The sequence below is a fragment of the Hyperoodon ampullatus genome, assembly GCF_949752795.1.
Source record: "Hyperoodon ampullatus genome assembly, chromosome: 1".
Taxonomy (NCBI): Eukaryota; Metazoa; Chordata; class Mammalia; order Artiodactyla; family Ziphiidae; genus Hyperoodon; species Hyperoodon ampullatus.
In genome coordinates this window covers 165,659,206-165,677,427 of record NC_136914.1, presented here as the reverse complement: position 1 = coordinate 165,677,427, position 18,222 = coordinate 165,659,206, and positions in this window count along the sequence as shown.

The window sequence follows — 18,222 nt, the reverse complement described above, 5'->3', positions numbered from 1 at the left end:
TATTTTTAACATAATTTATTTGATTGTAAGACTATATAACAAGTTTTAATAATGTTTGTACTTAATAACTGGCTCACAAAATTCCTGAAAATTTAATAATTCCCTCTCAGGGGCTTGTTGAGTCAGCTCCAGCACACCACTGCACAAAGTCCTACAATAGTGACTTAAACATATCACATTTTATTTGTCTCATGTGACATAAAGTTCAGGGATGGGCAGCCCAGGGCTGGTGGCTTAATGAAGCCTTTGGAGACCCAGACTCTGCTCTGCTATCCTGAGCCTGAGTCCTTCATCCTCATGGGTATTGCAAGAAAGCTGCTATCCCTCCAGACCCTGTATCTACATCCCACTCAGCAAGAAGGGGGAAGGAGAAAAAGAGTGAAGCATGTTTATTTGGGAAGAGACACTGTACAGTTCCTAATTACTGCTGTAACAAACTGCCACAAACTTAACACCAAAGCAACAGTGGCTAAAAACAACACAAGTTTAAAAGTCAAAAGTCGAAAAGGATTTGCAGTGGGCTAAGGTTAAAGTGTGGGCAGAGCTGCGGTTTTTTTTTTGTTGTTGTTTGCTTGTTTGTTTGTTTGTTTTTTCTGGAAACTCTCAGGAGAGAATCTGTTTCTTCGATTTTTCCAGCTTCTAGAGGCTACCCACATTCCTTGGCTTGTAAGGCCCTCCTAGCTTCAAAGCCAGCGGTGGCTGGTTGACTCTCTCATCACATCACTCTCACTCTGCTCTGTGTCACATCTCCTTCTCTGACTCTCCTGCTTCCCTCTTTCACTTATAAGGACCCTTGGGGTAACATTAGGCCCACCTGAATAATCCAGAATAATCTTCCCATCTCAAGATCCTTGCCTTAATCCCATCTGCAAAGTCTTTTTTTTTTTTTTTGCCAGAGAAGGAAACATCCACAAGTTCCAGTGTTTAGGACACGAACAGCTTTGGTGACCATTATTCTGCCTACCACAGACACCTTCCCCAAGGGGCTATTTTCTGTCTCTCACTGGACTCTCACAAGGCCATCCCTAGTTCAGGGCAGGCCAGGAGATCAAGTTTTAGCTTTTAGAACAATATAGAAAATATGGATAATGTAGTAGGGTCTGGAAATGGCCACTGAGACATGACAGCCAACCAACAGTGTCTGCCACACTGGGAAATAATTAACAAATAGCCAAGCAGGTCTATCCAGGGGGTAATACACCTTACAGTCTCACTTGACTCAATGAAATTATTTTTTAAAAAATAGACTACTGTCCTAAATTAGTAATTGGTGGGTTTACCATATTAAAGGTCATTGTTCAAGCATGCTTCTTGCTTGCCCTCTCCTCTCCTCTCTCTCTTCCTCTGTGGGTTAATCTTAGGTGTCCTGGACTGTTGTCTGTCCTGTAGTAGTTAAAGGAGATGAGTTTGGGTGCTTGCTTTTGTGTCTTACACAGGGTGGATGAGAGATTGAGCCCTATTCCCTTCACATCAAGGAGGAGGGGATAGGATGCAGCATTGTGACCAGTTGCTGTCACTGATCCACCATTAATCATGTTGGAAAATTTACACCACAAAGCTCTTCTGTCCGCTTTTCAACTGTTTAGACACAGTAATGAGGTGGGGCAGTGGGTAAGGGGTTAGGTAGTCAAAGGCATCTGATGGTCAGATATCCTGACTTAGAGAGTAATCTATAGGGGAGGAAGGACTTCCTGGTGCAGGCTGACACCATAGCTCCTCACTGTCTTTACCATAGGACCCGAGTTTTTCCACATAATAGGAAATATGGCATAGAAAAGTTTGTAACTGGAAGAACTCTTGATCTCCAAGTTGGCCACTGAAAAGAGAATCGAACCCAAGAAAAAACGGTCTAACCAATCTGGAAGCAGTAAAAATGGGAACACGACAAGCCATATGAAACTTTTCATATCCCATGAAAGTGTGACAATGTCTCACTGTCAATGTCCCTTTTATAAAGTAAGACATTTCAGAATTTACTATCCTCAAAAGCACTGTTTCCCTTAGAAATTTCTAGGCGTCTTCGTTTTGGCATGGAGAGCTGGTGTAACAATGCGTCTCTCAGAAGCGACAGTAGCTATGCTAAATTTTACAGCTTAAGTATTTTCTTTCTCCTTTTCTTCTTCAATCCTGATTGTGTCATTTTGCTAATCTTTATGTATATATGTGCTTCACCAGTCCTTCGCACAAGCAAGTGAAGTAAAAATCAATTTGAAAACCAGAAGAATGGGTGAGCAAGAGGAAAGCTAGAAAATCAGCTATGGGAATCCAAGGGGAGCCAGAATATTCAGAGGGGCAGGGAACAGAGAAGCCACATTCTTTCTGAATAGGCTGAGCCACAGAAAGCAGGAGGCGACTTGGATAAACACTTGACATCTCTATATAGTGTTGAGGTCAGAGGAGGCCCGGAAGGAATTTTCAGGGAAGAGATATTATAGACTAAGAACTTCCCTTTTGAGCCTCTCTAAACAAGGGCTTCATATGCATATGGAGTGGTGTGGTTTTGGTGCTGCTGCTTCTCTTTTCTGTAAACCACATGCGCTGCATAAATGAAGCCAGCCTCTCTGAGATGGGGCTGAGCGGACTGAGGACACATGGCCCCCCTGCAGTGGGCTTGGTGCCTCTAAGGGCTCCTCCAGCCACTTGAGACAGCAGGAGCTTGACATTCTGACACGGATGTCCAATTTTTCTTTGTCCCTTCCTGTTCTCTGCCACACGGTGGTAGCCTGGGTTGCACAGGATCTTGTGGAATCACTTAGTCACATCAGCAAATGGGAGTGTTCGGAGTGTAAACTTTGTTCATCAGAGTACTTGAAGCCACCTCTTGGTGACAGGGCATCCAACTTAGCAAATGGTGTGGTGCCAGCGAGAGCCAGAGCCACTCAACCTGAACACGTGATCATTGCTCAAAGGCAAGTGGAAAGGGTGGCAAGTACAGATTCTTTTTAAAAAATTGTGGTAAAACATACATAACATAAAATTGACCATTTTAATCTTTTTTTTTTTTTTTTTTTTTTTTGCGGTACGCTGGCCTCTCACTGCTGTGGCCTCTCCCGTCGTGGAGCACAGGCTCCGGACGCGCAGGCTCAGCGGCCATGGCTCACGGGCCCAGCCTCTCCGCAGCATGTGGGATCTTCCCGGACCGGGGCATGAACCCGTGTCCCCTGCATCGGCAGGCAGACTCTCAACCACTGCGCTACCAGGGAAGCCCCATTTTAATCATTTTTTAAGTGTACAGTTCATTGGCATTGAGTATATTCATATTGTTGTTCAGCCATCACCACCATCCATCTTCAGAACTTTCCCAGCTTCCCAAATGCAAACTCTGTTCCCATTAAACAATAGTTCTCCATTTTCCTGCCCTCCTAGCCTCTGGCAACCACCTCTCTACTTTGCTCTTTATGAATTTGACTACTCTAGGGACCTCATAGAAGTGGAATCATGCAATATTTGTCCTTCTGTATTTGATTTATTTTACTAAGCATAATGTCTTCAAGGTTCATCCTGTTATGTGTCAGAATTTCCTTCCTTTTTCTGGCAAATGATATTCCATTGATATACCCTATTTTGTTTATCCACCCATCTGTTATAAAGTGGTATCTCATTGCAGTTTTGATTTGCATTTCCATAATGATTAATGATGTTAAGCATCTTTTCACGTGCTTTTTGGCCATCTGTGTGTCTTCTTTGGAGAAATATCAATTCATATCCTTTGCCCCTTTTTAAACCATGTTGTTTGGATTTTGTTGTTGAGTTGTATACAGTCTAGATTCTTGGATAACAGACCAGGGAACAGTGAACTGTGACTTTTAGAGTCAGTCACCATTACACAGGTCTGCCCACTCTTTCCTCATTTCAGGCCCAAGATTTCCAAGTGTCATTTATATAGATTTGTTTCTGGACTATTCCAATCTCATTTCATCACCTTGACAATCACTGGATATTTCCGTTCAAAGGTATCCAAATGGTGTAGCATTGTTTTACAAATAGGGAATCCAGAGAAAGGAGAACTGGACATCTGGCAGCTGGTCTCAGTTTGAATCTATAATGTCGACTTGGGCAGAGGGCCAGAAATGGTAGAACCCAGCCCAGAATTTCCATGTTCTAATTATCTTCTGACCACTGTAGGGCAAAGCTCCATTTGGCCTACCTCACTGGTACTTCTGCTGCCCAGGCCATATCATCTTGAGGGGTAATAGGGTGGTTTTCTGCATAGAATGCAGAACATAAAAAATAAAGAAACTCTGCCTTACTGCACGGGTCAGGGGGAGGGTGGGAGTGGAATGGGGAGAAACTCCAGCTTCCAAGTATCCTCCAAAGCCTTCCATATGGTTCTGAGAATCCCAGGAAGTGGGCCCATCTTCTCTCCTCTAGGAACCTGTCCTTTTGGAGTTGTGTGGCTTTAGCTTCGTTCCTCTCCCAGTCTTGATTTCTAGTGCAATATGTTTTCTGGACATTGACTGTCAAAGCTTTCAGCAGGACTGCTGGTACCTACCAGTGCCTGCTCAAGGCCACTGAAACTGGCCTGAAATACACCTTGTCCAAGGGTGCCTCAGCTGCTGGCTTCAAGGTTGTGGGTAACTTACACGTAACTTGTCCCATTCTTCTAACTTGTATTTGCTTTTGTATGGTAGCCTCCTTCTCACAAATCAGTCTCGGATCCTGTGTAGAGGACTCAGGGATCTCTGACTGACAGTGTGAACTGTACCCAGACTCACCCCACAGGTGCAGACACATTGCTCTCTGGTCAAACTTGTATAAAGGCACTCATAAGCTTTTCCCTACTAGGGTGCTCTTCTCTCTCTCCCTTATTGAAATAAATCTCATTGGGGCCTCACTGTGCATCCATCATTGCAGGCTGTGAATAAACCTCAGGGTGGGCAGAGATGAGGCTCAGAGTGGGACACTCATTACATTATTTCAAAGAGAAAAACACTATATTTCGGCTATAGTTATCTGTTCACACATTCTCCTCTGGAGGTGATTCTAGCACAAAGGTGTTTCCATGTTTCAAATTGCAAGATCTAAATTTTATTCCTCCAATGAGAATTTTCCCATGTATTTGGGCATTGTATCTTAAAATGTTTTGCTCTGTTCATATATGTATATATATATATATATACATACACATATATGAACTTATTTTTAAATATATATTTATATATAATATGTATATAATTACAATATATATTAATTATATATATATCTGTTTAAAAATATTATGAATAAATATAACTATTAACACATTCATTTCCCAAACTTCCCAAGGAGATTGTGAACCTAGAGAATTTAATTGAGTTTGGAGGCTTTCTGGAATAACTAAAAGAACAGCCATTAAAGGGTAATGGGATGTCTTTATTAATCTGTAGCCTCCTCTGCATACTATTCTAATAAACAGCTCTGGTAGAGAGGAAACCAAAGCTAGTCTGTATAACATCAGGACTCACAGATGGGGGAAAGCAAAGTGCTGTGCTCCCTGAAGAAATATTTCCTTTTTTGACTTGGCTTTAGATGATATTATAATCGAAAATGGAAGAAGCACTTGTGGTTAATTTAACAGACCCGGTAGTGAAAGGACCTTTGGAAACATGTCCAAAGATTTCATTATACAAATAAGGAAACTGCACAAATGAGGAAAATGAGTTGCTTGAACTCAAATCCTAAGAGTAAAATGTCACTTGTCTGTCATCTGTGGCCAAATAAGTCTATGCAGGTAGTTCTGAATTATAGTTATGACCCTTGGACTGTTTGCTAATGGTTGTTACAACAGGTAATGGCTCGTGGTATTTATCTTTCCAGGGGCTAACATTTTAATGTGTAACAGAACATTGATGCGTAGGAAGAAAATGGTTTTTACTGTAAAATCAGCTCTACTCTAGGACCATCTAGAAAACTGGATGGGCAGGACCTCTTTACCTAGGGTCCTTGGAAGGACTTCAGCCTCTGATATTATATGAATTATTTTATGCACACAGGTTGTAGGTGTGTGTGTTTTCTTTAGGCAGAGGATCTGTTTATCCTGAACTATTAGTTGGATAAGAGAGAAATTTTGAGCATAAAGGTGATTTATTGGCTTATTTTCCATGGGCTCATACCCAGGACAATAATAGCTTCCAGAATGGCTGAATATGGTTGTTCTGTTTCTCACTTTCTCCACCCCTCAACTCAGCTTGCCTCTCACTTCATTCTGATTCAAGGTTCTTTGCACTTGGTAAACATAAAGGCTGTCAGCAACCCTGCACTCACACCTCCCAGCTTAGTACTACCGAGTAGAAAGAGAATGACTCTCAGCCCCCTACCTGGGTCACTCAGACATGCCTTTACCATTCACTGAGTTTAGGGCATTGAGCCACTCTTGTTGATCTACCTGGGTCACATCTGCACCCTGTGGCCCCACAGTGATATTGACAGTCTTACAGAACCACCTGGAGTGGGAGAGGAGTCCTGCACAGGCCCCAGAAGAAGGGAGATGAGAAAGCACACAGAGCAGGTAAAACTATAGCAAACATAGGCCACCATTCACCAGACATTAAAAGGGTCTGTGATTGAAAAGATTAAGAACCTTAGGTATTCTTAGGGCCAAAGGCCATATCATGGACTTAGTACTAGGTCACATTAAACACTCTCCTGGCCTTACTTAAGAAGATGGAACATTCGGTTTTTATACAGGAATACATTTTTGCTTCAGCCACACAAGTGTGCTTTGAGTACTTGCTCTGCAAACTAAGTGTGTTTGCGATTTCAGTTTCTTTTTAGGAGACATATTGCATTTGGATTTACTTCATCTGCACAGTCTACTGATAGAGTCATTCCAAGTTACTTGGAACAAATAAAAACAATTCTGTGCTCTGTAAAATGTAAATTTCACACCATATGATTTTATCATGGTCTGACTGTCTTTGACTGCATTCCTGAAAATTCGCCATAATTTCCAACAGTCAGAACTCAGGAGAGTCCTAATCTGGGGAGTTCTCAAATGCACAATTGTTGCATCCCTCACTCTCAGTGCCTGGGAACCCTATTGTAGTGCACATACCAGGGGCTCAACACCTTTACAAAATTACATGGACACTCAACTTGTTTTGTCTTCCTTTCTGGAACTGAAAGTGATATTTTAGGTCATTCTATAGAGGCGGGTAATCTCTCCCTGGATTGATAAAAAACACCTCCCCAGGAGAATGGAAATAGACAATGTTTCGTGTAGATGTGGCCCTTGAGGAGAAGGGAATGAGCTTTAATTTCTACTAATTAGAGTATCTATTTTAACGCTCCATTGAACCCCTTTCTGATGGCCCATCAGGGTCAATGGAGAGGGATCTTAAACTCCAGGGCTTTCTGTGTGGGATGCCAAGTGGGATGGGATGGGGTGATGGAGCTACAAGGAGGAGGGGAAAAAGAGGGAGAGAACCTGAATGCAGGGTGTCCTGTTTCCGGTGCTGGTCAACTCTCATCTCTGAGTGGGAAGAGTGCCGGGTCAATAGCCCACCAGCTGACCACTCCCGCAGGGAGCTAAGTTCTGCCACTGGGAGAATTCTATCTGTTGTCTTCCCTCAGGACAACTGAAAGACTCAGGAGACCTAGGAGATAAAAGTGCTGTCACTCTACTTGAGATGCTAAACTGAGCCTCTTGGAGTGCTTAGCTGGGATAGTGGGGGAGGGATACCACTGTTGCACAAGTTACATTTATCAGTTGAAAATCACAGTGAGTTGACTGGGCAGGAGATTCTGCTGTCCATGTAGGCACCATTCTCACCCATCTAGGGTGAAGATATCATGCTCTCCCCTAAATCACAGAGGCTGGAGCCTGGGAACAGCATTTCCCAGAATTCCTTGCAGCAAGGTTACAGATTAGATTTCATCAGTGACCACAGGCACTAAGATGTGATTCACCAGGTGAACAGAGGCCAAAACAATATTATTCCTTCTCCGGCAGTGGTGGGCAGATGCATGAGTTTTGGCAAATGGGAGGCTTTGCAATGGCCTCCAGATGTTATCCTCGGATTACCTGTCTCTTTGTTGCCTGTGGTTGTCACCAGTGGTTGTTCTATGACTGCAACTTGCTAATCCTCTAAAAACTAGTGGTGAATCTGAGATCTGGTGGAAGCTTTCCCTAACTCTCTCTTCTTCAACTCTTCCAATGATTTTGTTAAAACCTATTTCCCTTCCTGTTTGAAATACCTACAGTGTATTTTTCTGACTAATTCCTGACTGCTACTAATAAGGTATAATATGCACGAATGTCTCCGAGTAAGAGAAAATGTGAAAAATCAGATTTTTCAGAAAGACAAAAGCCCAAAGTGGGTTTTGGAAGAATGCCACCTGCTGTATGTATTGTTTTCCATAAGGCAGTTATCTGGGGACAGAGCGTCCATCAGAATTTCTGGGCAATGGTTGTTTCATTTAAAAGAACATATTTAATATTAGAACATAATTTTATATTTGGAGTGCTTAAAAAAAACCCCAAACAACCCAGGGTATTGTTTTGTTAATGCAAATTCCTGGAAGTTCAACAAAACTGGGTTGGTGGTACTTGGAAGACAGAAATGATTCATGAGGATTTGAAGGAGAGAGGGCTGAGGCCCCACAAGGAGGAATTTCAGAATCTGCACTGGGCTTGGGTTACTCCCTTCCCTTTTTCTATGCTTAAATGGTACCTTGTCAGTGGAGCCCTTGCTGAATGAACACTGTCAAACAGCACTTACCTCCACCTTCCGAGCCTTACCTGTCTCCCACCTCTGCTTCACTTTTCTTCATGGCACTCATCACCAACTGATAGACTAAATCTCACTCGTTTTGCTTTTACTGTTTGTCTCTCCACTAGAGTCCATGAAGGTAAATATTTGTTGTGTTCACAGCTATATCCTCAGTGCCTGAACTGTACTTGGCACCTAGAAGGCATCCAATAGGTAGCTGTGGAAAAAGTGAATCCCACTACCCAGACCTGACCACAGGAAATACTTTTTCTTTCCTTCTTTTTACAAATGTATTTAACATAGTTCTACATGGAGAATCTTAGGTTCTTTTTCTTTAAATTTTTAAATTAAAAAAATTTTAATTTTTTTTTACTTTTGTCATCATGAATTTTATTTATTTATTAAAAAATATTTTATATTGGAGCATAGTTGATTAACAATGTTGTATTAAATTCAGGTGTACAGCAAAGAGATTCACTTATACATGTACCTAATCTTTTTCAAATTCTTTTCCCATTTACAGTACAGAATATTGAGCAGCTTTCCCTGTGCTATACAGTAGGTTTTGGTTAGCTATTTATTTTAAATATAGCAGTGTGAAAAAAAATTAATTTTAAATTAAAAAAAATTTCCACTTAGCCCAGAGGAGGGCACCTCAATGGGAAAGAAAATGAAGATGCACATTTCCACCCCCCCGATCCCAAAACCTTTAGGTGTGGAGGGATAGGTGAGTAAAGCATGCTATGTAGCACTTGGCTAGCCTTCTGGCCCTGCCTCCTGCTTGGGACTCAGGCCGGTGCCTGAAAAGAGGAAGATGCACGAATAAAAAACTAACAAAGGCTGCAACATCACTGAAAAGTCTGAAAGCTGCCACTTAGTAAGACAAAGGCATACAGGTGGTAGATATTTCTTCTGCATGAAGCTTCCCCAGGTTGGGAGGAGGCCACAGGGGTCTCCTGTCTCTGGAGCAGGAAGTGGCAGATGTATCAACTGGCCAGGCCTGGCAGGAAAAGACAAAATGGCAGGCTGTGTCTCACGGCCCAGAGGATTGCGTTTCCAAACAACAGTCTGTGTGTTCGCAGGCACACAGGGGGCAACCTGTGGAGACTTTCTGAACGGGTTGGGAGGAATTAGGAGGCAGGGGCTCCTTTAGAGCCTGACAATTCTGTTTTCTCACTATGATCGTGGACTCTAAGCCACAGATTAAACCTCTGCTGCTTGGACTCCTGTGATTGCGCATACCAGTAGAGTGACCCCTCCTGCTGTCACCCACCTGTTCTCCTCTCTGTTAATATGACAACTTTGAGTACTGCTACTGCTGCTACTGGGACTGTGTCATACCAATTATGTTCTTGGTCCGTTTTAGTACCAGCCTTCAACAAAGTGGTATTGTTTGGCTCTTATTCAGTGGTAAAGGCAAATCATAATTGGAGGTCTTAAATCTTACACCAATACTCATGGATGAAATAGTCATCTAGAACAGCAATGTCTAATAGAACTTTCTGTGCTGTCCAACATGTAGCCATGAGCACTTGGAATGTGGCTGGTGTGACTGAAGAACTGAATTTTAAAATTTATTTAATTTTTATTAATTTGAATTTAAAATTTTGGTAGCCACATATGGTGGTTCAGATCCAGAATGTAGTTACATGCTCTTTTTAGACTGTCATCTAAAAGAAAACACAACATTTAAATGAAAATTAAACTTTGGAGAACAGCAGTCTAGATTGCATCTGGATACAGCCCTTCTGTGCCTTTTCTTTCATTTTGCTCAATCTGTGATGATTTTGATGACTAACACTTGATATTTAGGAAGGGTTCCCAGGAAAGGGTAGACTTCTTATATCCACCCATCAGTAAGAGGCTGATCCTCTGAGAGTGCTGAACTAGTTTCTCAACCTCAGAGACTAAGGACCAGACCCTGGACCTGATGCATTCCCAAAGGATGCCCCACTGAGGGCCACCAACTTTTTGGGTACCCTCTGATGTCACCTCATCAGCACTGTCTTTGACTTTCCTTTCAAAGGTTAAGGGTACTCACATAACTAAGAAGACCGGCACAACAGATCGAATTGTCATTTTAAGCCAGACACCATTCTAGGTGTTTCACTATGTCTCATGTTATCTAATTCAACTTTGCACGAGCAGTATTTTCATCCTTATTTTACACATGAGTAAACTGAGCCACTCTTTGCTGCTCACACAGCTAGAATGGGGCACTTGGCCTTGAGTTCAGGACTCTAGTTCCCAAAGACAGCATTTTTCCTCTGTGTTACCTGGCACCACAGCTGGCCTGGAAGTAGCCTGATGAAGGGCAGGAAACGTGGCTTGACCCACTAGTGCTGAAGTCAAAGGGATCTTTTTAAGCAGCAAGATATGAACTTGGGAAATTCCCCCAAAGCTGCATCCTCTGGGCTTTTGGCTTCCATTTTATGGAGCACATGTTTAAAATGAAATTCCCTCCTGAGTTTTCTTGTTGAGCACTATTATTGTCTTGTGGAGATTTGTCAAAAGATGCTTGTTTCTACTGGGATCTGTCTACAAAGGAACACTTTGTTGTTCACAGAGACTCTCCAGACTCCAGACCGGGAGCAACCAAGTCCCATTCTGGATGAACTAAGTGAGCGGAAGCCGGTTCTCTCCACGCACAGGTGACAGTTGGGCTCAGGCTTTGCTCAGCTGTCCGAATGCCAGAGCAATGATGGTGCCTTTTGCAGCTGTCCAATAAAAGAGACACAAGCCAGATATTTGATTTGACTAGAGATTAGGGAACAGAGCAATTGCCATTTTCCCAGAAGTACGGACCCAGGGATGGTGGGTGGGTTACTGACAATAAGCAGAGGATGCTGTTGTGAAGAGGCATTTCCAGAGTATCACATGTGATGTCTTTGCTTTGAAGATGTGCTCGTGTTACCTTGGTCTTCAGTCTGGGAGAATCCCTCCTCTGACTCTCTGTGTGTGATCTCGCTCCTTTGGGATTCCTCTGAACAGATTCTGCGTGGTGTCCTCGGAAGTCTGTCCACCTCAGGTTTTACTCAGCAGCCAGTTGAGATCTGAGAGGAATTTTCTCTATTTGCCAAGGAGCCCTTTGTAGCAGCATGGGATGTGGTAGGAGAGCAAGGATTTTGTAGTTTGGCAGAGCTGGTGTTCATCCTGTTAGTGCCCCTGCTTAGCCATATATCTTGGAGAGTCATTTCCGAATGGACCTTTGTGGTGGGGACTTCCGATGTTGGCCACATACAGCTCCCAGCCCATGGGAGGGCCACTCCTCACCATTACTTTTGTTGTTGGGTGGGTCATATGATCAGTCCTGGCCAATGGGCTGTAAGCACAGGAGAGGTGTGTTACCTCCAGATTAAAGCATTTAACCACCTGCGTGAGACCCTTATGTGCTCATATCCACTGCTGTGCCCATGCTGGCAGCACCATGGGGGATGGCGGTTCCACAAGACTGAGGCAGGATGAATCTCTGAACCATCTGCCCTGGTGTCGTCTGAATCCATGGTGGGCTTTATGGGGAAAAAGAGCAAATGAGATGTGAGCATTTTTGTAACCAAAGTATAATTTTGCCTATTTCAATGAAAAACATCTTTTTTCTTTTCTGTACAGTGATAATACCAAAAAAAGACCAGGTAGTGTGTCCTACAACATGCCTAGGCTGGTACTGAGTCCTGGATGGACAAGCTCTCTTTAAACCTCAGCATCACTTTGCAAGTAGTGGATGCTTTTACATAGAGGGAAAACTTGGAAGATGAGGTTAGTTAACAGATTGATGGAGATTCTCCACCTGGCAAGCCCAATGCCCCAGCATAGGAGGAGTGGCCACATCAAAATCCTGATTCAGACATTTTAAGTAGGAAAAAATGCAGGCCACCCTTTGAGAACCACTGTTTTAATATTTCAAATCTGTATCCACCAGGGCCTTCACACAGGGTATTCTCTGCGCCACTATGCTTTTACCACATATATTGTAGTGACTCACTCCCTGAGCACTTTCAAGTCTTTGCTTTCTCAGGGAAAAATATTCTGACCACCTCCTTTAAATAGAAGTTACTGCCTCCCTACCCACCATGGCCACTCCAATTGTTCCTTACTCTGCTGTTTTTTTCCACCCAATCTCTCCTTAATATAGCTTCTTGTTTATTTGCTTGCCTACCTATTGTCTGTATCCTTTAATAGAAGATATTCTATGTATTTAATAGAAGTATTCTGCTGGAAGACTTTGTATACATTAACATTGTCCATTGATACACATATTAATAACTGGTTTAATGCTTATAATAATGCAACCAGGCAAGTACATTTTATCTCTATATTACATATGAAGAAACTGAGCACAGATGGGTTAAGTGAATTGCTCAATGTCACACAGCTAGTAATCACTAGAGATATTTCCAGCTAAGATCCAAAGCCTAGACACTTAACTGTGCCTCAGTCCATCTGGGCTGCTATGAAGAATACCACAGATTGAGGGAATTAATAGACAAACACTTATCTCTCACAGTTCTGAATGAGGGAAAGTCCGAGGTCAAAGTACTGGCAGATTCAGTGTCTGGTGAGGACCCAGTTCCTGACTTGCAGACAACCTGTCTTCTTGCTGTCTCCTCATATGGTGGAAGGGGGCATGGAGTTTTCTCAGCCCTCTTTATAAGAGCATTAATCTCATTCACTAGGGCTCCACTCTCATGACCTAATCACCTCCCCAAATCCCCACCTCAAAATACCATCACATTGGGGGTTAGAATTTCAACACATGAATTTTGGAGTGGGGGGACACAAACATTCAGTCTGTCACAACTACCAAGAGAAGAATAACTGAAAGACTGAAATTTCTTGGAGTGGCTATATGGCTCTCATGTGGAAAGATTGTGGCATATGAGGGTGTGACCAGAAAGGATGAGTAGGCTTGGACATGTAGAGATTAGAAGAAAGAAGTGTTGTCCAATAAAATTCCCTGCAATGTTGGAAATGTTCTCTATCTGTACCATCCAACGTGGTAGCAACCAGCCAGATGTGCCATTTGAACACTTGACATGTGGCTAGTGTGACTGAGGGAATGAATTTCTAATTCTGTTTAATTATAATTAACTTAAATTTAAGTAGCTACACATGACTATTGGCAGCCATACTGGTCAGTGTAGGTCTAGGGAGCTCCAGCTTCATGGTCATGGTAAGAGCATCATGGGGAACAGCGAGGCTTTCATTCCTGGGTGGGACTGGGCTGAGTGAAGGGTGTAAAAGATTTAAGAGAGGAGGACTGATGATTGTCAGACGTTGGATGTCACAAGAGGAACTGAGTTTTATTTTGAAGACATTGAAAAACTGGTCAAAATTCTGGATCTGGGACATAACCTGATAAGCCATGTGCTTAGGGAAGAAACCGAACAGGAAGAATGGGAGAATGGACAGGTGGGGGCCTGGGAGGCCAGTTATGAAGCTCTTGCATTCAGAATTCCTCACGAGGAATTTTAGGATTGTTCTTCGGACTATTATACAAACCAGGAAAAAATAATTAGTAAATAAATTAATTGGAGTATTACTTTTCAATATTTTGGGTAGTATAGAGTTATTTGCTTAGTTTTATTTATAATATATGGTTTAATATATTATAATTAATAATCATAATATTTCCATGCCACCACTTGCAAAGACTCATTGACTGACCCAGAATCCTAGCTCAAACTCAAGGAACCAGGGTCAGGTATTCAGTTTGATTCAAGCAGTCATAGATAGAGTTGTAGAATCAAAAGGGCAAATACCATGGCCAGAGGCAGCCAGGTGGGGAGAGAAATTCCCAGATACAAAAGATCCAAGTGACCTGACCTAGGCAGACACGTAAACACGGTGGTTGTCACAGTTAACTCTTGCTGCTCTGACATGAAAATGTTGACTGAGCTTGGGTCCTGGTTGAGAAATGCAGAACCAACAGGCAATAATTCCATTGATAAACACAGATAGGAGTTCAAATTGTGATTAGAGTTGACAGTCAGAATGTAACCAGAACCCTGACTGGTCAACTTTGCTAAATATTCTTTCCTGTTGAGCTCATTAACTTCTCTTAGGCCCACCTTCTGTAACATTTGCTCTAGACTTAGAAACAGCAATTTCCCCTGGTTAGGATAAAGACTGCTCCTTTTTTTAAACCTCCATTGGAGTATAATGGCTTTACAATGTTGTGTTAGTTTCTGCTGTATAACAAAGTGAATCGGCTATATGTATACATATATCCTCATATCCCTTCCCTCTTCCATCTCCCTCCCACACTCCCTATCCCACCCCTCTAGGTGGTCACAAAGCACTGAGCTGATTTCCCTGTGCTATGCAGCTGCTTCCCACTAGCTATCTATTTTACACTTGGTAGCTCATATATGTCAATGCTACTCTCTCACTTCGTCCCAGCTTCCTGTTCTCCCTCCCTGCGTCCTCAAGTCCATTCTCTACGTCTGCATCTATATTCCTGTCCTGCCCCTAGGTTCTTCAGAACGTTTTTATATTTTTTTCTTAGATTCAATAAATATGTGTTAACATACAGTATTTATTTTTCTCTCTCTGACTTACTTCACTCTGTATGACAGACTCTAGGTCCATCCACCTCACTACAAATAACTCAGTTTTGTCTCTTTCTATGGCTGAGTAATATTTCATTCTTTATACATGCTACATCTTCTTTATCCATTCATCTGTTGATGGACACTTAGGTTGCTTCCATGTCCTTGCTACTGTAAATAGTGCTGCAATGAACATAGTGGTGTATGTCTCTTTTTGAATTATGGTTTTCTCAGGGTATATGCCCAGTAGTGGGATTGCTGGGTCATATGGTAGTTCAATTTTTAGTTTTTTAAGGAACCTCCATACTGTTCTCCATGGTGGCTGTATCAATTTATATTTCCACCAAAGTGTAAGAGGGTTCCATTTTCTCCACACCCTCTCCAGCATTTATTGTTTATAGATTTTTTGATGATGGCCATTCTGACCAGTGTGAGGTGAAACCTCATTGTGGTTTTGATTTGCATTTCTCTAATGATTAGCGATGTTGAGCATCTTTTCATGTGTTTGTTGGCAATCTGTATGTCTTCTTTGGAGAAAGGTCTCTTTTGGTCTCCCACCCATTTCTGCATTAGGTTGTTTGTTTTTTTGATATTGAGCTGCATGAGCTGCTTGTATATTTTGCAGATAAATCCTTTGTCAGTTGCTTCATGTGCAAATATTTTCTCCCTTTCTGAGGGTTGTCTTTTCGTCTTGTTTATGGTTTCCTTTGCTGTGCAAAAGCTTTTAAATTTTATTAGGTCCCATTTGTTTATTTCTGTTTTTATTTCTATTTCTCTAGGAGGTGGGTCAAAAAGGATCTTGCTGTGATTGATGTCATAGAGTGTTCTGCCTATGCTTTCCTCTAGAGTTTTATAGTGTCTGGCCTTACAATTTAGGTTTTAATCCATTTTGAGTTTATTTTTGCGTTTGGTGTTAGGAAGTGTTCTAATTTCATTCTTTTACATGTACCTGTCCAGTTTTCCCAGCAGCACTTACTGAAGAGGCTATCTTTTCTCCACTGTATATTCTTGCCTCCTTTATCAAAAATAAGGAGACCATATGTGCGTGGGTTTATTTCTGGGATTTCTATCCTGTTCCATTGATCTATATTTCTGTTTTTTTGCCAGTACCATACTGTCCTGATTACTGTAGCTTTGTAGTTCAGTCTGAAGTCAGGGAGCCTGATTCCTCCAGCTCCATTTTTTTTCCTCAAGATTGCTTTTGCTTTTCGGGGTCTATTTTGTTTCCATACAAATTGTGCAAGTTTTTGTTCTAGTTCTGTGAAAAATGCCATTGGTAGTTTGATAGGGATTGCATTGAATCTGTAGATGACTTTGGGTGGTATGGGCATTTTCACAATATTGATTCTTCCAATCCAAGGACATGGTGTATCTCTCCATCTGTTTGTGTCATCTTTAATTTCTTTCATCAGTGTCTTATAGTTTTTGGCATACAGGTCTTTTGTCTCCTTAGGTAGGTTTATTCCTAGGTATTTTATTCTTTTTGTTGCAGTGGTAAATGGGAGTGTTTCCTTAATTTTTCTTTCAGAGTTTTCATCATTAGTGTATAGGAATGCCAGAGATTTCTGTGCATTAATTTTGTATCCTGCTACTTTACCAAATTCATTGATTAGCTCTAGTAGTTTTCTGATAGCATCTTTGGGATTCTCTATGTATAGTATCATGTCATCTGCAAACAGTGACAGTTTTAGTTCTTCTTTTGTGTTTGGATTCATTTTATTTCTTTTTCTTCTCTGAAACTTCCAAAATGATGTTGAATAATAGTAGTGAGAGTGGGCCACCTTGTCTTGTTCCTGATCTTAAAGGAAATGGTCTCAGTTTTTCACCACTGAGAATGATGTTTGCTGTGGGTTTGTCGTATATGCCGTTTATTATGTTGAGGTAAGTTCCCTCTATGCCTACTTTCTAGAGAGTTTTTATCATAAATGGGTGTTGAATTTTGTTGAAAGGTTTCTCTGCATCTATTGAGATGGTCAAATGGTTTTTATCCTTCAGTTTGTTAATACAGTGTATCACATTGATTGATTTGCATATATTGAAGAAACCTTGCTTTCCTGGGATTAACCCCAATTTATCATGGCATATGATCCTTTTAGTGTGCTGCTGGATTCTGTTTGCTAGTATTTGGTTGAGGATTTTTGCATCTATGTTCATCAGTGATATTGGCCTGTAGTTTTCTGTTTCTGTGACGTCTTTGTCTGCTTTTGGTATCAGGATGATGGTGGCCTCGTAGAATGAGTTTGGGAGTGTTCCTCCCTCTGCTATATTTTGGAAGAGTTTGAGAATGATAGGTGCTAGTTCTCTAAATGTTTGATAGAATTCACCTGTGAAGCCATCTGGTCCTGGACTTTTGTGTGTTGGAAGATTTTTAATCACAGTTTCAATTTCAGTGCTTGTGAGGGTCTGTTCATATTTTCTCTTTCTTCCTGGTTCAGTCTTGGAAGGTTGTGCTTTTCTATGAATTTGTCCATTTCTTCCAGTTTGTCCATTTTATTGGCATACAGTTGCTTGTAGTAATCTCTCATTATCCTTTGTACTTTAGCAGTGTCAGTTGTCACTTCTCCTTTTTCATTTCTAATTCTGTTGATTTGATTCTTCTCCCGTTTTTTTCTTGTTGAGCTTGGCTAATGGTTTATCAGTCTTGTTTATCTTCTCAAAAACAGCATTTAGTTTTATTCATCTTTGCTATTGTTCCCTTCATTTATTTTTCATTTATTTCTGATCCGATCTTTATGATTTCTTTCCTTCTGCTAACTTTGGGTTTTTTTGTCCTTCTTTCTCTCATTGCTTTAGGTGTAAGTTTAGGTTTTTTATTTGAGATGTTTCTTGTTTCTTGAGGTAGGATTGTATTGCTATAAACTTCCCTCTCAGAACTGCTTTTGCTGCATCCCATAGGTTTTGGGTGGTCGTGTTTTCATTGTCATTTGTTTCTAGGTATTTTTTGATTTCCGCTTTGATTTCTTCAGTGATCTCTTGGATATTTA